This window comes from Lycorma delicatula, chromosome 1, assembly GCF_047948215.1.
Source record: "Lycorma delicatula isolate Av1 chromosome 1, ASM4794821v1, whole genome shotgun sequence".
Taxonomy (NCBI): Eukaryota; Metazoa; Arthropoda; class Insecta; order Hemiptera; family Fulgoridae; genus Lycorma; species Lycorma delicatula.
Genome location: NC_134455.1, coordinates 40619246 through 40644235, shown reverse-complemented (window position 1 = coordinate 40644235; position 24990 = coordinate 40619246).

Here is a 24990-nt window from a genome sequence, read left to right as displayed (position 1 = left end):
ACAGTTGTCCTCCTGTTAGCCGACTTATTCGGTACCGACCGGTAGTCAGTTAGGCCAAAAAGTCGGCTAAACCGAAGAAATTATTTTTACGAATAAGAGATACTGTAGGTAGTATTCTTTGTGCAGTACTAACCAATATTTATGCTTATTATAATGTAACAATATATTTTTAGCGAAGGCTAAAATCAGATATACTTTTGAATATAATTAACGCGATTAAAACTAAAATAATCGCATAGGTAAAGCACGATATAGAATGTACAGTACTTTTGTCTTGTAAATTTCTCTTCTTTACTTATCGGTAACTAAAGCACCCTTCAGGTTTAAAGAATACAGTAAATTTGATCTCTTGATCTGTGCTTTAAGAGCCAGACAAATATCATACAATTATTCTGCCATATCTAGTAAAATAAAATACTGTGTACCTTCACTACAAAGATCAGACTAACTCTCTTTACACAGAAATGCAACTGTCCCACTTGACACCTGGCTAGTTTGGAAAGATGCCAATGTGTATTAATAATAGTAATAAGACATGTTTCAGCTGCATTCCTATTTAGCTTTAGGATGATTTCTCCAGCGATGCAGAAAAAGTAGATAGTTAAGAAGTAGATAGTGAGTGTACCACGTGAATAATTATTACATGCACCATAGACGATGATGTCATCTGTAGTGCTTTCTTAGTATGAGCTGAGATTGGCTAGCTTTACTAGACCAAGGGTTTGCCTTTCCAATAAAAAATGGGTTCATCAACTCACGCAAATGTAGAGAGCACTTAGGCAAGGGCCTTACTGCTTTTCATGGTACTGCCTATGTGGGAGATCAAATAAGTATATAAAACTTACCTTGAAAAGATTATCCGTCTTGTCAAAAAATGTGTCAGAGATATACCTCTAATGAATTAGTTTTGAACTTCAGCCTCCTTGACGTACTCGTATATATTCCATATTACTGGTGCACGTTTCTTCCTTTGTTGGAAACTCCATTACACGAATTATTATGAATGCGTGATGCTCATGTATAAGATAGTGCAGTATAGTCATTGGTACATTGAGCTAGTTGTCAATTTTAAGAATTTATATTTAACAGTTAAAATTATGAGTATTTAAGTACAATTTCTTGCTAATCGCCATTTTCAGATACCTATTCTTATTTGTTAAGTTCAAACTCATAATTTTTTATTACAATTCATAATCCTGTTCCAACTTCAGTAAATTATTATAATACTGCGTATACTGATTTTTGGTTTAGTTAAGGCAATGCAGACTCTCTAATATCTATTTTACCGCATCAAACTTAGAGAGAATAAGCATAACAAAGCACAAATTCAAACCTGTATTTTTTATTAAACAAATACTTAAAATGATCATATTAAATGTTCCTCCACCTAGTTTACTCTCATGGTGTGACAGTTCTAATCCATCAAGGAACTGAAGGCATTCCATTTTAACATAGCTAATTAAATTCAAAATATACTACATCATAAATTTTTTACACATAATAATGTTTACATTTTGCACAAGCAAACTATCAAAACAAAGACAGAATTTTTAAAGGAAAAGAGATTAATAATAGTAATAAAATGAAAGTATCATTTAAACCTGTTGATTATGTAATTGCACACTATTAATAAAAACTATATGCTCTGTTAATAAATGGATTACGCTAATTAAAATATATTAATTGAACACGAATATAAATTAGACCGCGCGCGTGCACACACACACACACATTCACAAGTGCACTTCATCACATATACTGCTACTGTTACCTTTCCCTTGGGTTTTTCTATTATTGAGTTAATTTGTTTCATTCCATCGCTTCGTATCTGGTCTGTTTTTTTAGTGTTTGTTTGCTTCAATTCTTTAAGTCTTTTTGTAAAATTGGGAGTCATTTAGTTAATTTAATAGAATTTTTATTTGGTGTTAACATCTAGGTTACCTTATATTTCCATTGCTATGTTGTTTGCTAAGGCCTTGTTTGTTTCGGTTGGATTTTCCTTGTTGTATTTGGTATTAAGTAATGGCCACAAGGAAAAAGAGTGTTAAGAAGAATATATTACCCGATAGATTAGGAATGTGTCTTGGAAAATCTATACAGGATAATGGTGTTACAAGGAAAAATAATAATAATATAATTTTGGATGGAAAACAGTCACAACTTGATAATATTTTTGCATCTCCACTTCCATATAACATGCATAATTCGATGGCTTTCTAGTTGGGAATTCTAGATGAATGTAGTCTTCAACAAATCTGCAGTAATTGGATGAATTTTATTTAATATATAATTTATGCCCTCTTTTACTATGGTTTTTCGACTCCTGACCTCTGATTTAACTAAATTTGGAATTATTTCAAAATGTTTTTGGTTATATGTTTATAGAGTTCGGATAAAGGAAGTTTTTCCTATTATGTTTTGTAATTAATTAATTGTGGTCCTTTGATGTGGACTGTCGAATTTTGAGTGACTTTTATACCTTACTTAATTTTTGCATTGTGAGTTTTTCAACTATCAATTATCGATTGTCAACCATTACTTAAGTAATTTTTAAAATTCGGGTTTATGACTATTGTAATTGTGGTTGTCTGAATATTTCAATTTCCTGCTTCAATAAGATTGTTTATTAACTGTTTGATTTGTTTCTGGTTTCGATCGCGATTGTGTAGATTGTGTATTATTGCACCTTAATTAATGCTTGAAATCTAAATTTATCAACTATTGTCTTGTGGATTTATGTATGATGTAATTATGTTTATCCAATTATTTGAATAATTTCAATTATTACTTGAATTTCTGCCTCATTATGTTTAAATACTGATTAATATTTGATTGATTTATAACTGATTTGCAATCCGAACTCTGCAGTTATATACGATTAATATATTTCATTTAATACTTGAATTGTGAATTTGTCAACTATCGATTATCTTTTGGGAATATCTATAATACTTATTTACTATGGTCATGGATCATGGATCGATGGCTATTAAATTGTAACCATTTATAGAGAAGGTGTGAAATTCATCAATCAACACCTTTTAGGCCTGGTGCCCGGACGCACCCTTAAATCCATCAAAGGGGTGCGCCGCCGTGCTGATAATCACCAATTTGTCCATGACAATCTCCATTCTCGTCTTCAGTCGATTCTTCTACTGAATCTCCACTTTCAGATTCTCTTGTCCCCTCCCATGTGTCCAGTTGTTGTCTTTTACCCTCGGGCACATCCTAAAGCGCTACCCGTCCTTTCACCTAACTTTTTTTTACTTTAACACTCAAACTCATTTATTTTTAATTCTCTCTCACTTAAAATTACACAAATTTTTATATAATAAATGTTAACAAATTTTTAAATTTTTTTTTTTTTTTGTCTTCAGTCATTTGACTGGTTTGATGCAGCTCTCCAAGATTCCCTATCTAGTGCCAGTCGTTTCATTTCAGTATACCCTCTACATCCCACATCCCTAACAATTTGTTTTACATATTCCAAACGTGGCCTGCCTACACAAGGTTTTCCCTCTACCTGTCATTCCAATATTAAAGCGACTATTCCAGGATGCCTTAGTATGTGGCCTATAAGTCTGTCCCATCTTTTAACTATATTTTTCCAAATGCTTTTCATTCCACTTTCAATCCACTTTCAGATTCTCTTGTCCCCTACCATGTGTCCAGTTGTTGTCTTCTACCCTCGGGCACATCCTAAAGCGCTACCCGTCCTTTCACCTAAATTTTTTTTACTTTAACACTCAAACTCATTTATTTTTAATTCTGTCTCACTTAAAATTACACAAATTTTTATATAATAAATGTTAACAAATTTATTAAATATATTTTTTTTTTTGTCTTCAAAATTAAAGCGACTATTCCAGGATGCCTTAGAATGTGGCCTATAAGTCTGTCCCTTCTTTTAACTATATTTTCCAAATGCTTCTTTCTTCATCTATTTGCCGCAATACCTCTTCATTTGTCACTTTATCCACCCATCGGATTTTTAACATTCTCCTATAGCACCATATTTCAAAAGCTTCTAATCTTTTCTTCTCAGATACTCCGATTGTCCAAGTTTCACTTCCATATAAAGCGACACTCCAAACATATACTTTCAAAAATCTTTTCCTGACATTTAAATTAATTTTTGATGTAAACAAATTATATTTCTTACTGAATAAGAAATCGCTTGTGCAATTCGGCATTTTATATCGCTCCTGCTTCGTCCATCTTTACTAATCTACTTCCCAGATAACAAAATTCTTCTACCTGCATAAGCTTTTCTCCTCCTATTTTCACATTCAGTGGTCCATCTTTGTTATTTCTACAACATATCATTACTTTTGTTTTGTTCTTGTTTATTTTCTTGCGATAGTTCTTGCGTAGGACTTCATCTATGCCGTTCATTCTTTCTTCTAAGTATTATTAAATATAACAAATACATTTATATTTCTAAATAATTAAATCTGTTATAAATTGTTTAATGTGTGTTTATCTTTTAGATAAACTATAGGGTCACAATATTACATTAAAAAAATGTTAAAATATTTTTTACAGAATAGAACTCCCTTAATATAACCCAAAAAAATCTGGCGAGCCTTTTATTTTTAATTAAATCCATAATTTGTAAAATACATAACCATCTTTAGTGTTTCTATTCTGATATTTTATCTGTTGGACTTCAATGATAAAAAATGATTAATTCTTATATTTATAGAAAATTTTTTAATTTTCTATAATTTTTTTAAATCAGAATTTTTTTAAAAATCAGATGTGGACACTACATGACTTACTTGTGCGCCTATTAAATTACATATACCCATTTTTTAAAAAAAATAAAAAGTACATAAAATATTATTATATTAATAACTTCTGATATTTTTTCATTTTTTTTTTTTTTGTTACTGAATATTTTTTTATTGTATTTTTGCAATCAGAGGTTAATAAATTAATAAATCAATACATTTAAATTAAAAAATAAAGTTAAAAAAAGGAGATGATTCGAACCGATGTGCCTTCCCATTGTAAGATCCAAATATTTCATTAATAAAAATTTTATTTGGCTGTAACTCTGCAATCAATGAAAATAAGTGCCACTTATAATATATCGTTGAAAAGCTCTCAATAAGGGCAAATTGTTTTAAGTTTTGGGCTATTTTTAACACTTTTGTTCTAGTCGATTGTAGTCAAAGTGGTAGGTGCACAACTAGATGTTACAACAGTCCTAAATCCAAAATTTAAACATCCTATGACTAATCATTTTTGAGTTTTGCGAGATACATACGTACGCATGTATAGACTTTACGTCAAAACTAGTCAAAATGGATTCAGCGATGGTCAAAGTGGATATTTCCGTTCAAATCTGAAAACCGAAACATTTCGCAATCACAATACTTCCTTTACTTCGTACAAGGAAGTAATAAATTAAACACCTCATAAAGAACAATTAAATTCATGTAGCTTATGTAACCATTTAATTTCAAAGTCTTCCCAACTATCACTTCAGAAATACATCTGAGGTCCTATACAGATAAGTGTAGTCTTACTCTCAGTTCAAAATGGCAATCCTATCTCAGGTTGCAATCAATAATCATGCCATACTTTTCTCCGCCAACTGCTGATTCAACTGTAGATACGTTAAACAAAAAGTAAATTCACTAACTGAATCAGGTGGAATTTAAATTTTTTTTTTTTATTTGCAATATAACTCCATTTACCTGAAATCAAGCACCCATTTATTGGCAATCATTCTCTCTTATAGTTTTAAGGTAATGGGATAATTTTTTGACAATGTATCTACACTGATGCTGTTCACAATATTCATTATTTCAGTATCTAGAATTTTTGTTTATTTAGTCATTTACAGGCAAAATAATTTAGCAGTGATCGCAATATTTAACCAATACCTTTCAGACAAACATTCAGACTGCAACTGTTATTTTTACTACACCGAGTTTTAATCTCACTTTCTTAATTAATTTTAATTAACTCTTAATTTTAATTTTAAACTGCATATTGCGACCCAAACATTTACACAATTCTAATTCTATGTACGATTGTCTTTTTCAGCAATAGCTGGGGAACAAATCACATCAAAAAATTTTCTGAAGCTAAAGAACAAAGAAACAACTTGATATCCAGCATTAAATACAATGACACCCTGAACAAATGCTGTATTAATAGCATAATAGATTTTCACTTTTTAAACCCAAATGCAAATTCAAAATTATCTTTTTTCACTCAACAGCATTATTTTTTCACAATTAATTTGATCTTCAAATTAGTAAATTTGAAAATTATTACAAAATATTATTATTTGAAATTTATTTCAAATTACAAAATAATTTGATCTTCAATGACTATAATTTCATCATAAAATAAGGAAATGGAACAACTTCAAAGCATATGTAGTTGATGGATGAAAAGTATAAGCACTTTCAAATGTACCGGACAAGTATGAATTAAATTTATCCTCTACCTTTATTAGTTCTACTTCACCTTCAGAGAATCAACAAGAGCATCAGAAAGATAGACAAACTGTCGATTATCCCTTTCTTCATTCATTTTTTTTTTTTTGAGAATAAGGGTGATATTTTTACAAATAATTTTTCTAGATTTAAAAATGTTTAATCACATAAAAATTTGGTTTTGCCTTAATAGTTTGATCAGATCAGTCAATTTTCAAGAGCATATAATGACTGTAAATGGAACTATACAAAAGGAATTACAAGAATTAAAAGAATTATATCAATATTGCCCTAACATCATTAACTGCTAGTTCTATATAGAGAGTATAAAAAGTACCTGAGATAAGTAAAATCCTAATCCACCTCACTTGTTTACAGCTTCAGTTTCCCTTGTTTATAGCTTTTTTCTTGTGCTCTTCGATTATTACTTTTGCAGTTTGGTTCCTGTAAATGTTAGCAATTGTTCTTCATCTTTGTATTTGAACCCTAATTTTTTTAAAATGCTGAACATTTTATTCTAGTCTAGGTTATCAAATGCCTTTTATAAGTCTATAAAGGCCTTGTATGTTAGTTTGGTTTTCTTTAATCTTGCTTCTACTATTAATCTGAGCGCTAAAATTGCTTCCCTTGTCCCTATACAATTTTTCCTGAAACCAAACTGGTTTCAATTCTTACACTCTCCTCTCAATTTTTCTGTAGAATTATAGTTAAAGTTTTAGATACATGGGCAGCTAAGTTACCTCTTCTGCATTTTTCATATTTAACTGCTTCTGCTTTTTTTGGTATCATGACAACAAGACTCTTTTTGAAGTCTGATGTAACTTCTCCATTTTCATACGTATTACACAACAGTTTGTATAATTTATCAATCGCTTTCTCATCTGCTCTGCACAGTAATTCTACAGGTATTCCGTCTATTCCAGGAGCTTTCTACCATTCAAATCTTTTATTGTTTTCTTAAATTCAGATTTCAGTATTGTTTCTTCTCTTTCATCCTCTTTGACATCCTTTTCTTCACCATTTTTTAGTTCATTTCCTTTATATAACTCTTCAATATATTTCACCCACCTATCGACTTTGACTTTGTATTATAAATGGGTGTACAATCTTTATTAACCACATTATTAAATTTTAATTTATGTACCACAAAATATTCCTTAACTTTCTTATATAATCTATCTAATACCTTGCAGTATCATTCGACTTTTCCATGTGTATATTCTTCTATTAAGATTTTTAAACTGGGTGTTGGCAATTACCAAATTATACTTAATAAGTTGGTCCCCTCTTTTATTTCTTCTGCCCAGCCAGTATTGCCCCTCAACATTTCGTACTATGCTTATTTTGATGCTTGCATCCCAATCTCCAACTATTATTAAATTTTCATCCCCTTTTATTTGTTTTATTGCTTTGTAAATTTCTTCATATACACACTATACCTCATCATCATCATGTGCATTTGTAGGCATATAGACATTAAAAATAATAGTTGGATTAGGTTTTGATTTTATCCTGATTAAAATGATTTTATTGTTAAGCTTTTTGAAATATTCTACTCTGTTCCATACCTTCTTGTTTATTACAAAACCTACTCCTGCCTGTCCTTTATTTGATGCTCAGTTAATTATTCTAAAATCACCTGACCAAAAGTAATTTTCCTCTTCCCACCTAAACTTGCTAATTCCTACTACATCTACATTTAAGCTATCCATTACCTGGATGCGCAAGGTAATTACTCTAAAAGTGGACTGTATTTGGTGTCTGAATTAAATCACTGGATGCGTGAAAGGCATATATTTATTACTGTAAACTAATTGAAATACTTATTATAAAAACATCGGAACATAGAATCGTAAATTAACATGTGTGATAATATAAATCGTCTGTAAGTAAATTGTAAACAAATAATGAAATATAGCTATTTATGACCCGCTAGAGGGAATAATCAAGCCAACACTCATGTCCATCACACAAAGTCCTCACGATCCGTACACCTCGACCTCATCTTACCGAGTGTGTAACTTGCCAGCCCGCTTGCAATAGAGCGCGCTGAACCTAAAGACAGGCAGAACATCAACCATTACCCTCTTTAAATTTTCTAACCTACTAATATTTTTTAGACTTCTAACATTCTCGTAGAATGTTATTTTTTAATCTTCTAGTGATCCCTTTCTTGGTAGTCCCCACCCACAGATTCGAACAAAATATCTCCAAAAATATTTTACCTCCAAAAATATTGGTTTACCTCCAAAATATTTTATCAAGGAAGGTGCCTCCATCTTTGTTACATGAAAATTCAGAGCTACATTTTTTTGGAGAGAAAAAAAAGCTGTAATTATCCATTCTTTACAGCTGCGCATTATCAGAAGATTGAGTGTTGTTGATAGGGCTGTTTAAGTCTTCCAAACCTACGCCCTTAACAGTAATTGAAAGAGCTGCCAGCCTCCGTGGCATGAGTAGTAGCGTTTCAGCCTTTCATCTGGAGGTCCCGGGTTCAAATCCCGGTCAGGCATGGCATTTTTATATACCACAAACCATCCATCTTATCCTCTGAAGCAACCTAATGGTGGTTCTGGGGGTTAAGAAAAAAAAAGAAAAAGCTATGGAAAGAGCTGCTGCCCTCTTTCAGAAATCATTCCTTATTCTAGCTCTCAACAAATACCTCTCTGATATGGTTGCACATTCTGTCCAGCTACTGTATATAACTGAGCATCCAAGCCGCCTCACCATCAACTAGGTGTCATGATTTATAGAGGAGATGTATAAACTACCTCAATTAAAATACTGATAATTGACAAGCACTAGTCTACAGCCCAAGTTAAATTAAAAAAAAAAAAAATTAATGATAAGGGTTAACAATGAAAAACGTTTTCAAGTTTTATGATTTAATGAATCAGATAAATAATATAACACCAAGGGGTTGTTGGATAACTTGTTTGTTAGTTTCTTTAATAATAAATAATCTAAAAATTTTATAAACTATGTTATAAATCTTTTTAATATTTATTAATTAAATTATTCCTTCAAAGTAATCAAGACTTATTTTTAAAAGTATCTGTGAAAAATATCAATATATTCAAACTAACAAAGTGTAAAGTATATAATGCATTTATACGCTAAAACTGAAATAATAATTACAATAATACAAATGTTCAAATTTTGGAGTGACTCGCTGTTTTCATTAAGAAATCCTTTCTGGGTTGACACATATTTGAGTACTGCTAAATGCTGTTCTGCTGTAGTTGATAGCAATACTTGAAATTGAAAATCATTTACAAAGATTTATGTGCTGGTAAAGTCAAAGACTCTTGTTATGAAAAGTAACTTGATCCAGACTAGCACATATCTCCCACGTACTTGTACATAAAACAGTTGTAATTTCATCCAAACAAAATATTCTAACAATTGCTTTTGATTTTCTTTTCAACATAACTTTTTTCCATTTTTACTTAAATCTGCTGTCATATAAGTTTGCTCCTGGCTGTTTACTACGGTTCTTAAAATGATTCAAATGTATATACAGGCTTGTTCACAGCTTGATCCGGATATTGAGAGATTGACGATTGGAAATGTTATATAATTACAATTTTATGTAATTATGTTATATAATTACTGCCGTCATAATCTCTCGTTTAGCCTGATTTCAACTGGTCTTCTCCGGAGTATTTATCTTCTTTACCTGCCGCTTAGACCTCCACTTGAGTATGAAAACGATCGACCTACCCCTTTCGATCCGATTAATTCCTAACCTGTATCCAGTAACCTTTCTTATTGAAAAATAAATGTTTAGGTTTGTCAGTGGGCAGTATTACAAAAGACGAATTTTAAACGGACCTCTTACTTTTACTAAAAGGGTTTCTTTTAGCTCCTTTCTGAATTCTCCCAGAAAGGATATTATATTTTCGACTCCTTTTTATTCTTAATTGGTAGGAATCTGTTACTCAGATCCGTTACATCGGTCTTGTTACAACATATATATATATATATATATATATATACTTATATAAGTACAAAATAATAAATATATTTATATATATATATATATATATATATATATATTTATGAACGTCATAAACGAGGTTAATTCTTTTTTAATTGCAAAAAAGATTGAAATTAAACAATTTTAGTCAAATTAAAAAAACAAAATTTTTTTAATTAAAAAAAAGTTTGTCATCTATTTTACATATTTTTTTAACAAATAATATGAACGATGTGCTGTAGAAATTGTAAATATTTTCTAGGTTATTATTTCTTTATTTATAAAACAACAAATGAATTTACCAGTTAATAGTATAATTATAATACAAAAATCATAGTTTTTGCACAGGGTTCAATCTTATTAAAAAGTTCAATTTTTAAAAAGAAAAATGTGATTCATAAATATTTATTACAGTTTAGTTTTTAAAAATATGTTTTTTATTCAAATTCTTACATACTCCTTTGTAAAGTTATTATTTTAAAATTAAGCATCCTACTCTTAGCGCTTAACGTAGTTCGTTACAAATAAAATAGCAACAAAAGGATGAACGGGTGATTTGTATTAGTAAAGTCTGTAATGTTAATAAAATAAATGAAAACATAATTTCATGAAACATAAAAATTAGAGTTTTTTATCCAAATTAAAAATAGGAATTTTATCCGTATTGGTTTTCACGTTGGATTCCTCAAAAACTGCAGATACAATTATGAGACCTATTTTATTCGATTTTCAGCTAAAAAACTGTAAGTAATTACAAATTCTGCATCTTTATTAACGTCTAAAAATTTCAGTAAGATCTCAGTTCAAATCCGAGCGAAATCTTTCACTGAATGTAATTCAAAAAAGAAATTATATTTTACAAGTAGGTAGGTTATGATAGTCCCTGGAGAACTTTGTGATTCATTCTGTGTATATATATAATTAGAACACCTGTCCTGTCAGCCTGTCTGACCGACAGGCTGACGATTCATTTTAGCCCACAATACTATTGGTGATAGATTGATGAAACTTTGACTGCATGTTCCACATACAGTGTAAGTGGGCATATACGAAAGGGTTTTTTAAAATTCTGAGTTAAAAATCTTAAAATGGATTAACAATGAAATTTACTATTTTCTGAATTTCTTTGTAACCAAGAAATTGATCTGTTACCAAGAAATTTAAAAAAATAAAAAAGAGTAAATTTATTATTACTTCATTTTAATTCTTTAAATTCGGAATTTCAAAAAAAAATTTCTTAGTGTACACTTGCACCGTAAGAAAATGTATACAAATGTTCACCAACTTATCTTAATTAGTGTTACTGTGGGTCGATTAATCAGTCAGGCGTCCGACTGCCTGTTCTTTTATATAATATTTTTTATTTTTTATTTTTTTCTGAATTTTTACGGGCATCGACTGCTAAGGTCGTCACATTCGTCACATTCTTTAAAATAAATTATTATCTCCATCAGGATCGTCATATGTAAGGGTGTAAAGGACCCTTACATTTTATTTAAAAACACAAACTTCACAATAAACATTAAGACATAAAAGACAAGGACAATCACAAACACTTACGGGGTGTAAAGGGCCCCAATATTAAAATTTGAGATAAGGTTCTCAAAAGACCATGAAATTAAAATTTCAACTTATCAATACCATTTCTTTCTTTATATATATAAAAAACTACCGCTTAGAGATTCTTTTATCACAGCTTTAAACTTTCATTTTATAGACTTTTAAGAAGTCCACTGGCGTGTAAAAATGCAACTATATTTTCTTCATTTCCATTATCCAGATCAGCACTAATATTATTTCTAAGACGGAACCTCTTTCTGAGGTCCTCATATATGGTACACTCTTCTATTAGATGCTTGATTGTCAGTGTTTTATTACAAACACCGCACATTGGTCTCACTTCGCCGGTTAACAAATATAAATTTGTTAATCGCGTGTGACCGATTCTAAGTCTGGTCACCGCTACTTGTTCACGGCGAGTCAACTTAAAGTCGCTTTTCCATTTATAAGGAGAAGTTTTTACTGAGTTTAATTTTGTATTTAAACTCCTCCATTCAGCATTCCACTTGTTTTTACTAGTTGAAATAACTATATAATATTGTTTAATTTTATGAATGATATTAATATACATTATTAATTTTAAGTATGCTGCGTTAGAATCGCGAAAAATGTATGAGAACTATAGAAACAAATTTAAGTATTGAATTTTACTTATTTTTCTTTGAACATTAAATACCTATTGATATTTATCAAAGCAGTTCTATATATATATTTTTTCAATATTAAGGCCAAATTATCATTATTTTTATGTTACTTTTTAATAGTAACTCAGTTTTCAACATAAAAATTATTTTTATTTTTCGAATTTTTCCTAAATCCAACGGTAAATTTATGAGCTCTATATTTTAATTTACCATGAAATTTTTTACATTACAATTTTCTCTTGTAACAAACTGAAATTTTCAAGTTTTTTTCTTGATCAAATTATTAAATACGGTTTGGTTTATATTAAACTCATACTTTTCTGTTTTTTATTTTAATTAATTTAATCATTAGATGGTAGAGCATATAAACTTTTAACTACTCGTATTATTTCTTAACTAAAATTTAAGCTCCTCAGAACTTTAATAGTAGATCACATACAATTTTTAACCTCATTCAGCGAGACACATTTCATATCTAATATTAGAAACTTTTGGCTTCAAATCTTTTATCTCATTTTGTTGGCAATAATATTTTGAATATAACAGTGTAAACAAACATTCTACTATCAACAAATAAAACACGACAAATGAACTCGTAGTACGTCATAACTTCTGTTTATAATTTTGCATAGTTTACATGTAATCTTATCTGAAGCCGCATACGAAAAATGATGCAACTGATTACAACCGTTTATTTAACGGTCTAATCCAACAGCAAGAGAACGGGTACACGTGACACATTCAAACATTCATATTGAAGAAATATATTACCCGTTTTATTACATACAGATTAAATAACGGAAATATGCCCTGAGGTAGATAATCCCCACGTCCGGAACACAACATCTATGTTCCACGTCCAGGGCGGCAACAGCTGTACCTTTGTACATCACATATAGCTGGCTAACGGGGTTCCGAGTAAATTCCTCGGTTATGCTTTGTTAAGTTTGACCTGGTTCCAACTTCAGGTCACTAAACGGACTGGATTTTTGGCTACCTGCAGGAAATGGAATAACAAACGATTTTGGAAATGGATTCATACCACTCTTAGAGCTGGCGATGTGGCGGCCAGGTTATTGCAATGTGTCAATGTTATTGCAGGTGTAACGGAGACCCTTCCGTTGTCCACATGCCCCCTGCGATGGCAAGCATGTAGCAATGGTGCCCATGTATGTCGGTGCATGGGAGCTCTGAAAGCTTCGGTGAGTAGGAGCCTGGATTCAGTGCAGAGACTGCGCATCCGCTCTCTGCCAGGACATATGCCGGTTCCACCGCGGTACCGGATCGGACCTCCAAGGTTAGTAGCCCTGGAGTGGGGGTGTACCCCGGCGGCTAGCCTTGCTACAGAAGGGATCAATGTTCATGAATTTTCCTGAACAAACTAACGTGGCAGAGGGTGCACGTAAACATCCTCGTTTAGAAACAGCTGATTCGCCACAAGCGAAGAGGAAAAAAAGTAAGGAGAGTGATAAGATTAGAAAAGATGCTGATAAAATCAGTAAAGATTTAAGAAAAGCTTTGTTTGGAAATAATGTTCCCAAACCAAGATTTTTGGTCATTACAAAAGAGAATGGTAACTTCCAAAAGGTAAGTCCATTCTTAATTGCTAGAGAGATTACAAATTGTGCTGGTGGTCCTGTCAAGGAAATCCGTAAGACGTTTAACGGATTACATGTCGAAACTATAAACGACATGCAAAGCCAGAAAGTCCAGGCGTTGAAGAAGATCGGTGAATTTGCGGTTACTGTCCAACCGAATAGTACACTTAATTCATCTAGAGGAGTTGTTGTTTGCCGTGATCTTCTTAACTGTACTGAAGAAGAAATAGTGCAGGAAATGTCTAGTCAGGGAGTGACACATTGTCGCAGACTTTCTATGAGACGAAATGGTGAGATTCTTCCTTCGGCCTCTCATGTTTTGACATTCAATAGGCCAAATCTTCCTGAAAAGGTACGAGCTGGCATCCATCGGCTTGATGTACGGGCATTTATTCCGCAGCCGATGAGATGTTTTAGGTGTCAACGTTTCGGACACACTGCAGCTAGATGTGAAGCGCAGGAAATTTGTATATGCGGAATGAAGATACATGAGGGTCATCCATGTAAAGACCCTCCAGTCTGCATTAATTGTAAAGGGCACCATAACTGTCGATCCAGGAACTGCCCAGTATACAAATCAGAAACAGCCATTCAGGAGGTTAAAACGCTTCAAAAAGTCAGCTACCCTGAAGCGAAGAAGATTATAAACCTACGTACACCTAGACCATCGACTACATACGCAGAAGCAGCTGCTGCTCCCCCCACACCTAACATCAACGTGGAGCAGTTGCTTAATACGATGGCACCAAGTCTCGCGACAATGATAGAAAGAATCATTGATTCCAAGATCGAGTCGACTCATCAGATACAACAAAGTAAACATGAGAAGGTTCATTCCCGGACTGACGTCGCCGACAGAAGACCCGTACCAGCGCAGTTTAAAAAACCCGCAAAATCTTCGATTATAACTCCAGCAATACACGTAATGAAGAAAAATCTTGATTTATCCGACAAAGATCTAAAGATCACCCCGACGACGAGTCATATAGCTCCTTAGCTATATGACTCGACTGTGACAAGAGTACAGGAAAAATCTGCGTCAACCAAAATGGAGGTGCAAGTAACTATCGAAAAAGCACCAGACACAGACGATATTAAAACTGTACCTACAGAGGCCCCAAAAGCTCAGAGAACAACTGTGGCGAGAGCATCTGTATCAGCCGGCCCAAGAACAGCCTTAGACATTGAATCAAGTTCATCAGCCGCCGAAAGTGCATCGGTTGCAAGTTTAGACTCAATTGCAACGATGCTCACAGCACCATTGAAGCTTTCATCACCTGATGTAAGCCGGCGAACGTGATTGGCGTCAGAAAGAGAAGACGATGCCATGTCCGAAGCCTCAGAAACTCTGTCGTCGGAAGTTGAGGCCGTTCGCAGAATGGAAAAACGTAAGAAAGGATGGCCGAAAGGAAAGCCTAGGCGGTAATTTGTTGGATTTTAAATTAGAAGATTGAAATTTTGAACACTTATTTTCTTCATGGAAATATGAATTAAAGAACCTTTTTTTTATTTATTTTTTTTTGAAGTGGGATGGGGCTAATGACCAAAGTAGTCGATGCCCCTAAAAACCTCAAAAAAAAAAAAAAAATAACGGATATAAAAAAGATGAGAAGTAGAAAGGCAGAATTTCTTTACTCGTTACTTACGTAATGAGTAAATCTTAAAATTAAAAGAAAATAATACAGAAATACTGACTTGACCTGCGAACTGAAATGTGTACTTGAAAAATATTACTTATCAATTACGATTTATGTTAACTTTTGTTATTATTTTAAAGATTAAGTTTAAGTATTTTTTTATTTATTAAAAATCATTTTATTATTATCAACCCCACAAAGCAATTATTATCGTATAATAATAAGGATAAAAATTACATCGTCCTGCAGAAAATAGCAATAAGGAATTTTACCTTTATTAGAAAATAATTTGAATATCTAAATGTAAACAAACATTCTACTATCAACAAGCTTTACGAGAGGAAATTGAAATCCAAATAGTACACCCAATTCAATTAGGATTATACGAGATAAAGCTGAGATCAATAAATAAATCTTAACCTTCTGATTTATGGTGATTATTATTATTTAAAAATAAAATAATAATCTCTGTAGTAATTTCTCTATTATTCTACTTACCTTCATTCTTTTTTCTTTTTTTTCTGAGAATTTTTTCTCTAAGTGTCCAAAGAGGCTAAATATATATTTTATAAAACATACAAAGAAATTCAGAAAATATATTAATTTTTTTTTTAAATCTCATTCAGTTTAGGAATTTGAATGAAGATTTGGTTTACAAATGCCCTAATGAATCCTATTACTAACGATAAAATTATATCACTAATATTATTAGATGTAGCTTCTGAAACCTCTGCGACTTTCTTGGTTAAGTATTTTTCTAATTTCGATCGGCTTAAGTTAACGGCAAATTAAACTGAATGCTTATTTTTAACCATCCACTTTAAGTAACTTACGGTTTCCTTTTCTTTGTATACAGATTTAAAAATCCCTGTAGCTTATACTGTTTAATCAGGTCCATTCAGAGTCTGCTACCATCTAATTTTTCTTTTTTATGAAAGAATTAGAATGGAAAATTTTGTATTCTTCTGATTGCGTTGACAGTAAATTCGAATTATTTTTTAAGGTTTTTGGAAAAGGTATTATGAAATAATTAAAAAATTATTCCAAACATTACAAATTGGTCAACTGAAATCGAAAATTTATGCAATAATTAATTTGAGAGTACTTCATTGTAAATAACATTTGAAATATTTCTTTAAACGAATTAATATTCAAATAAAACATCATACTCTCAACTTAAAAAAAAAGTATTTTATGATAGGAAAGATAAAATCAAGAAACCTGTCTTCATACTGATAAAATTACCGAAATTTTACTTTTCAGTTGGTCTTTTCCGGAGGCGGCTGATATTTTTATTACCCTTTGCAGGAATTTATTAATAATTCAAAATTATTCCTCAGGGATATAACACAATATTGTATATTTCATAATAAACACTATGATGGTTATTTGAGAGAAAATTTCATTAAAAGTACTCATCAAAATATGTTGTCTGTTGTTGAAATATTGAGGAATACATTTTTTAGCTGCAAAGGTGAAAATAAAATAATATTACCAAATACTTTTTCTTTCTATACAACATTGCATTCTTCAATTTTTACATATATATTTCGTTACGTGTGTTTTCAGTGATACGTAGAGTAACTAATTTGTTCCTCTTTTTTAAAAAAGTCACTAGGAAAGCCATTGAAATTTATTCACCTCTTGCATAATTTTGTATTTTCCAAAAGTCCTCAGAAAATAATTTTCTTTAATTGACCATTTTGAAGAAATATTATTTAGCTATAATACAGTTTAGAATAATGAAAAAATAAAAAAAAAGATGGTGTCCCATACTTTGTAAATAACTCATTGTTTAAAGCTGAGGCAGTGGAAAGATGTGTCATATTTTCTCATATTTCTATCTACAAAAAGACTTGAATATATAAATCATATCATCCTTATCCCCTATTTATAATTATTTGTAGTGTCTGGACTAGTTTATATTTGATTTAAATGTTTTTACGCGAAAAATATTTTCATCGAATTGTAGGGAAATCAGAATAAGTGTATTTATTTTATTTTTCATTCTAAGATTAAAATCAGTTCAGTGAGTCAAGAATCTGTCTATTACATAGAAAATGAACCTAAAATAAATTGTTGTTTTTTGTACCATGGATCGATACTCAGCCCACTTTCCTTATGTTTATAAAAAGTTCACTTTATCGAATTAAATTTTTCTGGTTTTCTTTCTTAGCAAACAATACTTAAAATTTAATTTTTATCAGGGTATTTCGCGATAGTATTTGATAATATGAAAATTATAGTCTAAAAGATATAGTTTTAATAGCGTCTAAATTTAAATAAAGTTTGAATTAAAGTTAAATAAAAATAATATAAGTGGTTATTATAAATTTGTACACTTTAAAATTTCTCTGAAGTCACCTGAATCTCTGAATCTATTTTATTTTCCAGATACATCATGACAATAAGCTCTTTGCTATGTGCAAGCAAACAGTTTGTGAAAATATTTAAATAGTAATCGTTTTTTACAAACAATTTGTATGAAACTTTAAACAGAATTAGTAAGGTCAATTGGTCACCATCCATAATTTAAAAGGTTTTCAATTTATAATATATATGAATAAGACAAATTCTTACACTATATAAAGGCCAAATTCCAAAAGATTTATGAAGATAATAATGATGCCAGCTGGAGTAATGTTCTTCCTTGCCAAAATGGTGGATACTGCAATAATCAATTTTAAAACAGTGACGAAAGATCTTTATTCATAAGAACATTCTGCTGCTTAAGAATAACTCATCAAGATAACCGGCTTGGTTTTCTTTTTAACTTAAGAATTGACGAATATTTGACGATTAAGAAAAAGAATTCTGCTAATCATAAATTCAAAGAAACTCAACTCCAGTCGGAGTATGAAGTCTTCTCTAATATACGCAGGGAAGATAAAAGTTTAATGCGTCGAAATAGACTAAACGATGCTAGAAGTCGAAGGAAGGATCTTTAAGATGATACGACAACAAATACTCCATTCGGTCACCAAAATCATAGTTTTTAAGCTGCCGAAGAAGGAACTAATGCCGCATCTTAACGAACCCTTTCTGGAGATCGAAGGATGTAGCATCTGTTACGGTTCCTTTTTCAACAGTAAGACCTACACTTGAAAACAAATACAATAAATTAGATGCTGTGGAGCGGTTTTCCACAAAGCCGAGTTATTTTTCAGAAATCAGATTAGAGGATCGTCTTAAAAAAAATGCTGGAATTTAATGGTACTATTGAGCGATGGAGAAACTGCCATATAGTCAAATTGCTCTGCACTATTTTTGGAAACCACTTTCAACCAGTTAATCAGGAGTTTCCCGAAAATGATGTAACTCCGCCTTGTGATCTGAAGACCATGAATTGTGCTGATTTAGAAATACCTCATACTTCTAGCGATTCCTACAAATAATACAATTCTAAATTTGCAATCGGTACCAATTTTATTCCGCTTCTCCCCATCATTAAAACCATCAGTCCAATCATTTTTCCCATTCTCACTTCCCTTTTAAACTGGAGCTTATAATCTGGTCACTCTTCTGGATTCTGGAAAACTACAATAGCAACCCTGATCCACAAACCCGGTCCTCCTTTAATAAAAAGCTTCCCTCCAACTTTTATGATTAACACCTTTTCTAAAATTCTAGAACGAATGATTCAAACCTATCTGTACCGCAAAACCTCCAATCTTATTTCTGAATAACAGCTGGCTTTATGGAAAAACGCTTCACTGCATCTAATTTATTGTATTTTCTTCCAAGAGTCGATCCTACTGTTTAAAAAAGAGGAGAAATGGACGTTGTATTCTTCGATATCAGTAAGCGTTTGATATGATACCTCATTACCTCCTTCTTTGGGAGCTTATAATTTATGGTTTTGGTGACCGAATGATTTATTGGTTGTCATATTATCTTAGAAATCTATTTTTAGACTTCTTTTTGCTGGAAGAAGGTCAGTAAATGTATTTTCCGTCAATGCTGGAGTTCCTCAGCGATTTGTCATGGGACCGTTATTGTTTATTTTGTTTACAATGACCTTTTGTAAGTTATCACTGTTAACTTTGTGTGATTTGCCATCGATATCAAGATCATTCATAAAGTCGTCAACAATTCAGATCATCTGATCCTTCAGAAAAACATCTAGGCAATTGTGGCGTGGCATCAGCGTAATTATATGTCTTAATATAAAACCGTATTTGTTTTTTTCTCCCCAAAAAATCATGTTTTGTATATTCCTACACCACTGGCAATTGTTTTATCAAAAATATAAATGAGTAAAGGACTTACGTGACTTGTTGGATAATGAGTTAATATTGTCTAGCCATGTGGAGGTGGCTATAAGTAAAGCGAAACGGAGTTTACGTGTAATTAAATGGATCTACAAACCGATTGTGAGTGTTCGTCATTTGTCTCACCTATATAAATCACTGGTCCGAAATCATCTAGAATACACTACTTCAACTTGAAATATTTATAGGACATGTATAGATAATGACCTGGGAAGTTTTCAAATAAGTTTCTTATCTTGGTTGAGGTGGACGTTTCCCAGTTTCCAGCATCAAGGAATAAATGAAATTCGCTCTTGTCTTAAGCTTGTTAAACTTTCTGAAAGAAGAACATTCTTGAACCTGATTGAACTACAAAAATATATACATGGTATCGTTTCTCGTAACAGCGTTTTATCGCTACGAATTCCTAGAAGAAGTTTAAGAAATGTTTATCCGTTTCCTACCTCTCGCTACAACTGCCTGAGACACTAAGAGAGATATAAGACAATGGAGACTAAATTCTGGAATATAAATGATTTCTTTGAGACTGTTGCAGAAAATTTAAATTTTAGCACAGGGATCTCCTCTAAAAAATTAATGAATATAATTAAACTAATGAATATTCGGTTATTATTATTTTATTGTAAAATCTATAAATGATTAATTTTTATTTCTATTTAATCCAGCATATTATGGCTTATCTTTTGCAGTATTAAATAAATAAATCGTTATTATAACTTTTTTTTTGGGGGGGGGGGGGTTTCCGGCGTCGACTGCTGGGTTCATTAGCACTCCCAGAAAAAAAAAATTTCTTCCTTCTGTGATAAAAAAACACTAGTGACTTGTCAAAAAAGAACATCTAGAAATATTATTTTCGTACAACATTAAAAATCAAAAAGAAATAAAAGAAGACAATGTTGTAAAGGCATTTGTTAAATAAAACACCGTACATTTTTACCGAAATTTTATAAAAACTATTAAAAAAGCTGCAATATTATACAGACATTAAAACCTTATCCTTTCATTAATATTTTTCAAAAGTTTCTTATATACTATCGCCTAGTTTTACCACTAGCCCATCATTTTTGCTTTTTTTTCCATCTTCCAAAATCTACGTCGAACTCGAAGGTTTCTGAGGCCTCGGAGATGGATTCTTCTGATCCTCCTAAGTAAATTATATTTTTTGCTCCTGGCATCAGTTGATAACCGGCTCCAATGGTGTGGTTAGTAATAATGCATTAGAGTCGAGACTCGATGCACTCCCCGCTAAAGCGTTTGGGGCGGCTGAAGAGCTCGCCCTCTACTTTAAAGACTTCCGAGGTTTCGGTGGCTCAATTGTGTGACATCCAACATCCTCATTTTATAATATTTCAATTTCTTTTATCTCATTTCCCAAAATGGGGAATTTTTCAATTTTAACTTTGGATTCAAGGCTTCTTCTGTATTTTTTTTCTCTTTCTTCGCCTTGCAACAAGTCGAAAGCTCATTCCTCGGTGGAGAAAAGCACTTTTGTTTAATTCTACCGGCTTCCATCTTTGAAAGCTTTATGTTACTATCCATAATATACCGATTCTTCATCTTCTGTGTAGTTATGGGTTCGACCAAATTTGCTAAGGCTGGCGCCAGTTCAGATGTCCTGTGGTTTGTTGACTACGGGAACGGTAGCAACCTGTGCGTAAGATGTAAACTTTGGTAATCTGGTAATCATGATTTGGCTTTGAACTAGCTGACCTTTAGAATGGTTTTTACATCCCGTATTGCCATTTCTACCTGGTATTTCGGACAATTAATTGATCTCGGTAGATTTATGTCAATTGACATAAATCCACCGAAGGCAGATTATACCCGGTCTTTTGGGTGTTGTGAAGACAAATTACTCCCGGTTATCCGAGTGTAATGTGCCTTCACAAGCACAGCCTTGTTTTTTCATGCGTCGGGCTGCTGTATGTCCAAACGTCTGATATCCAAAACATTGCAATGCTGTCGGGATGAATGGGCGAAAATCTTAAGAAATTCAGCCTTTATTTTTTCCGGACACAGGAAAAAACGTTTAATTAAACGTCAGGATATGCTACGCGGATGGTAAGAATTCTCCTTTACGTCGTGTATTTAATCGTCGACACGCAACAACTCCCTGTTCATGAAACTTTTCGACGATTTCTTCATCTTGTATGCAATTTAGCAAATTTATGCTCACAACCACACCTTCGGAGATATTAAGCGTACCATGTGGTACAACCTCCGTAACTATGAATCTCACCTTCTCGGCTCTTAGTAGCTGTAATGACAGCAGGTAGTTGAAGGTTTCAATAAATTGTACCATAGCAACCTTCCTAATCTCTTTAACAAATCCTCCTGCTTATTCCGTGATCCCTCGAGCGATTGCCCGAGTTTTCTAAAAGATTTTAGAAAACTCTCAGTTTTTATTACCAGACTTGGGAATTGACCAGAACTCTTAGGTCGAAACTTAGTTCGATCCATCTTTTCTGTTTCACTCAACTCTACTCTAGTACTTCTCTTTGTTTGCGAAGACAAAGGCTCTCCTGAACGAGTGTTTTTACGTGGACTCTCGGCCAGGGAAAGTTTGGAAGTTGTAGTTTCTATAAGAAAGGATTCGTTAGTCAATATCTCGTTAGGTGTGAGAGGAAGGCAGTTGGACGTGCCACTGATCATTCATTCTGCTTGGGTTTTTCCAGATAGCCGCCTCCTACAGATTTAACCTGGGCGGGGAGTCAGGTACTGTGTGGGTAAGGCTCGCACTTAGCAGTAAAGGCTCCCATACTCTTAGAGAAGCAATGATACAGCTTTAATGACTATACAAAACAACATAAAAATTACAATATATATACAACATGATATGCAATTATTCACTAAAGGGTTGTGCAACAGTAAGATCCATTTAAATGTAATGAAGCTAAGATTTAATTTTTTAAATCCGAGAATTAATTATAATATATAACAACAGAGTGTTAAATTTATCATCCAGTCATTACACTATCTAAGAGATTGATGTAGTTCAACTGAGCGTGTTTACAATATTAAGGTACTGTTAGGTACCTAAGCGTTTACGTTGACAGGGACTTGAAGTGGCAGTCACTTGTGCAGCATTTGATAAAGAAAATAAGAATATTGTCTTTTTTTTCATATAAGGGAACTAATTTCTCAGGATGCAACAAAGATTTCATATTCTGCATTACGTGAACCCTTGTTGTTATATGCACTGAAGCTATACGAACTATCTCCTGAATACATCCTTGACCCTATGGTTAAACTCTGGTGGAGGCCTCTAATAATTATTTTAAAAAAAAAGAACTAAATACAGTAAACTTACATAATGAAAATTATTGCAACAGGTAGCAATTTTGTACGAATCATTCTCGGAAGTTTCAGAGAATGAGAGATACAGTTTTGTATCATTCTCTGAGATAATACCTTACGGTGGTTCTGTAGACTAAACAGAAAAAGAGATATATCTTCTACAGTGTCATACGTGGCAGCTAAATATAATATTTATTACGGCAGAAACATTCCAGATGTAATAGTATCCAGGATTTTGATTCATTTCCTCGGGAGCCTGTATGATGTTTACAGAAAACAGTTAAAGTTTTTATTAAAAACATTTTTATCTGGAAGCCTATAGTGATATGAAAATTTCTTTACTAAACAATTAATATTGCATATATGACATTTTCTTGATTTTGTTAGGTTAAAAGTTATACACTTTGAATGAAAAATTGTTACCAAATCAGCTGAACTAAATATTACACTGTTAATTAAACAAAGATTGGTAACTGGCCAGATACAATACAGACATATAATGATACGTAAAATAGAGGAACCTAGATTAAATAGTGTTATATATAAGGATAATAAAACGATTTTAAATATTCTAATGAATTTACATGTTTTTCCTTCAGTTAGTTTTCTGGTGATAATATTTATTTTTATTTTATTTATTCTGAGAAGATTTTTATTGTAATTTGTTATATAAATTATTAGTATTGTAATTCTTATTTTGAATTTAAATACTGCATTTTACATAAATATAATTACGCACATAGTAAATAGGTTTGCTATTTATTTTATGTAACTGTATTGGCAACACATGAAACCGCGAATTTTAAAATATTAAGTACTAGTATTGTAAAATGTAATGTGCTCATTATTTCTGTCTATTTTTATGTATTGTTAATATGTTATGAATTTTTTATTAAAATCTATATGTTACGGAGTAAACAAAACATTCTAATAAGCTTTAATTAGATAAAGATGTTACGATTTGCTGATGATATAGTAATTCTAGCCGAGAGTAAAAAGGATTTAGAAGAAACAATGAACGGCATAGATGAAGTCCTACGCAAGAACTATCGCCTGAAAATAAACAAGAACAAAACAAAAGTAATGAAATGTAGTAGAAATAACAAAGATGGACCGCTGAATGTGAAAATAGGAGGAGAAAAGATTATGGAGGTAGAAGAATTTTGTTATTTGGGAAGTAAAATTACTAAAGATGGACGAAGCAGGAGCGATATAAAATGCCGAATAGCACAAGCTAAACGAGCCTTCAGTAAGAAATATAATTTGTTTACATCAAAAATGAATTTAAATGTCAGGAAAAGATTTTTGAAAGTGTATGTTTGGAGTGTCGCTTTATATGGAAGTGAAACTTGGACGATCGGAGTATCTGAGAAGAAAAGATTAGAAGCTTTTGAAATGCGGTGCTATAGGAGAATGTTAAAAATCAGACGGGTGGATAAAGTGACAAATGAAGAGGTATTGCGGCAAATAGATGAAGAAAGAAGCATTTGGAAAAATATAGTTAAAAGAAGAGACAGACTTATAGGCCACATACTAAGGCAACCGGGAA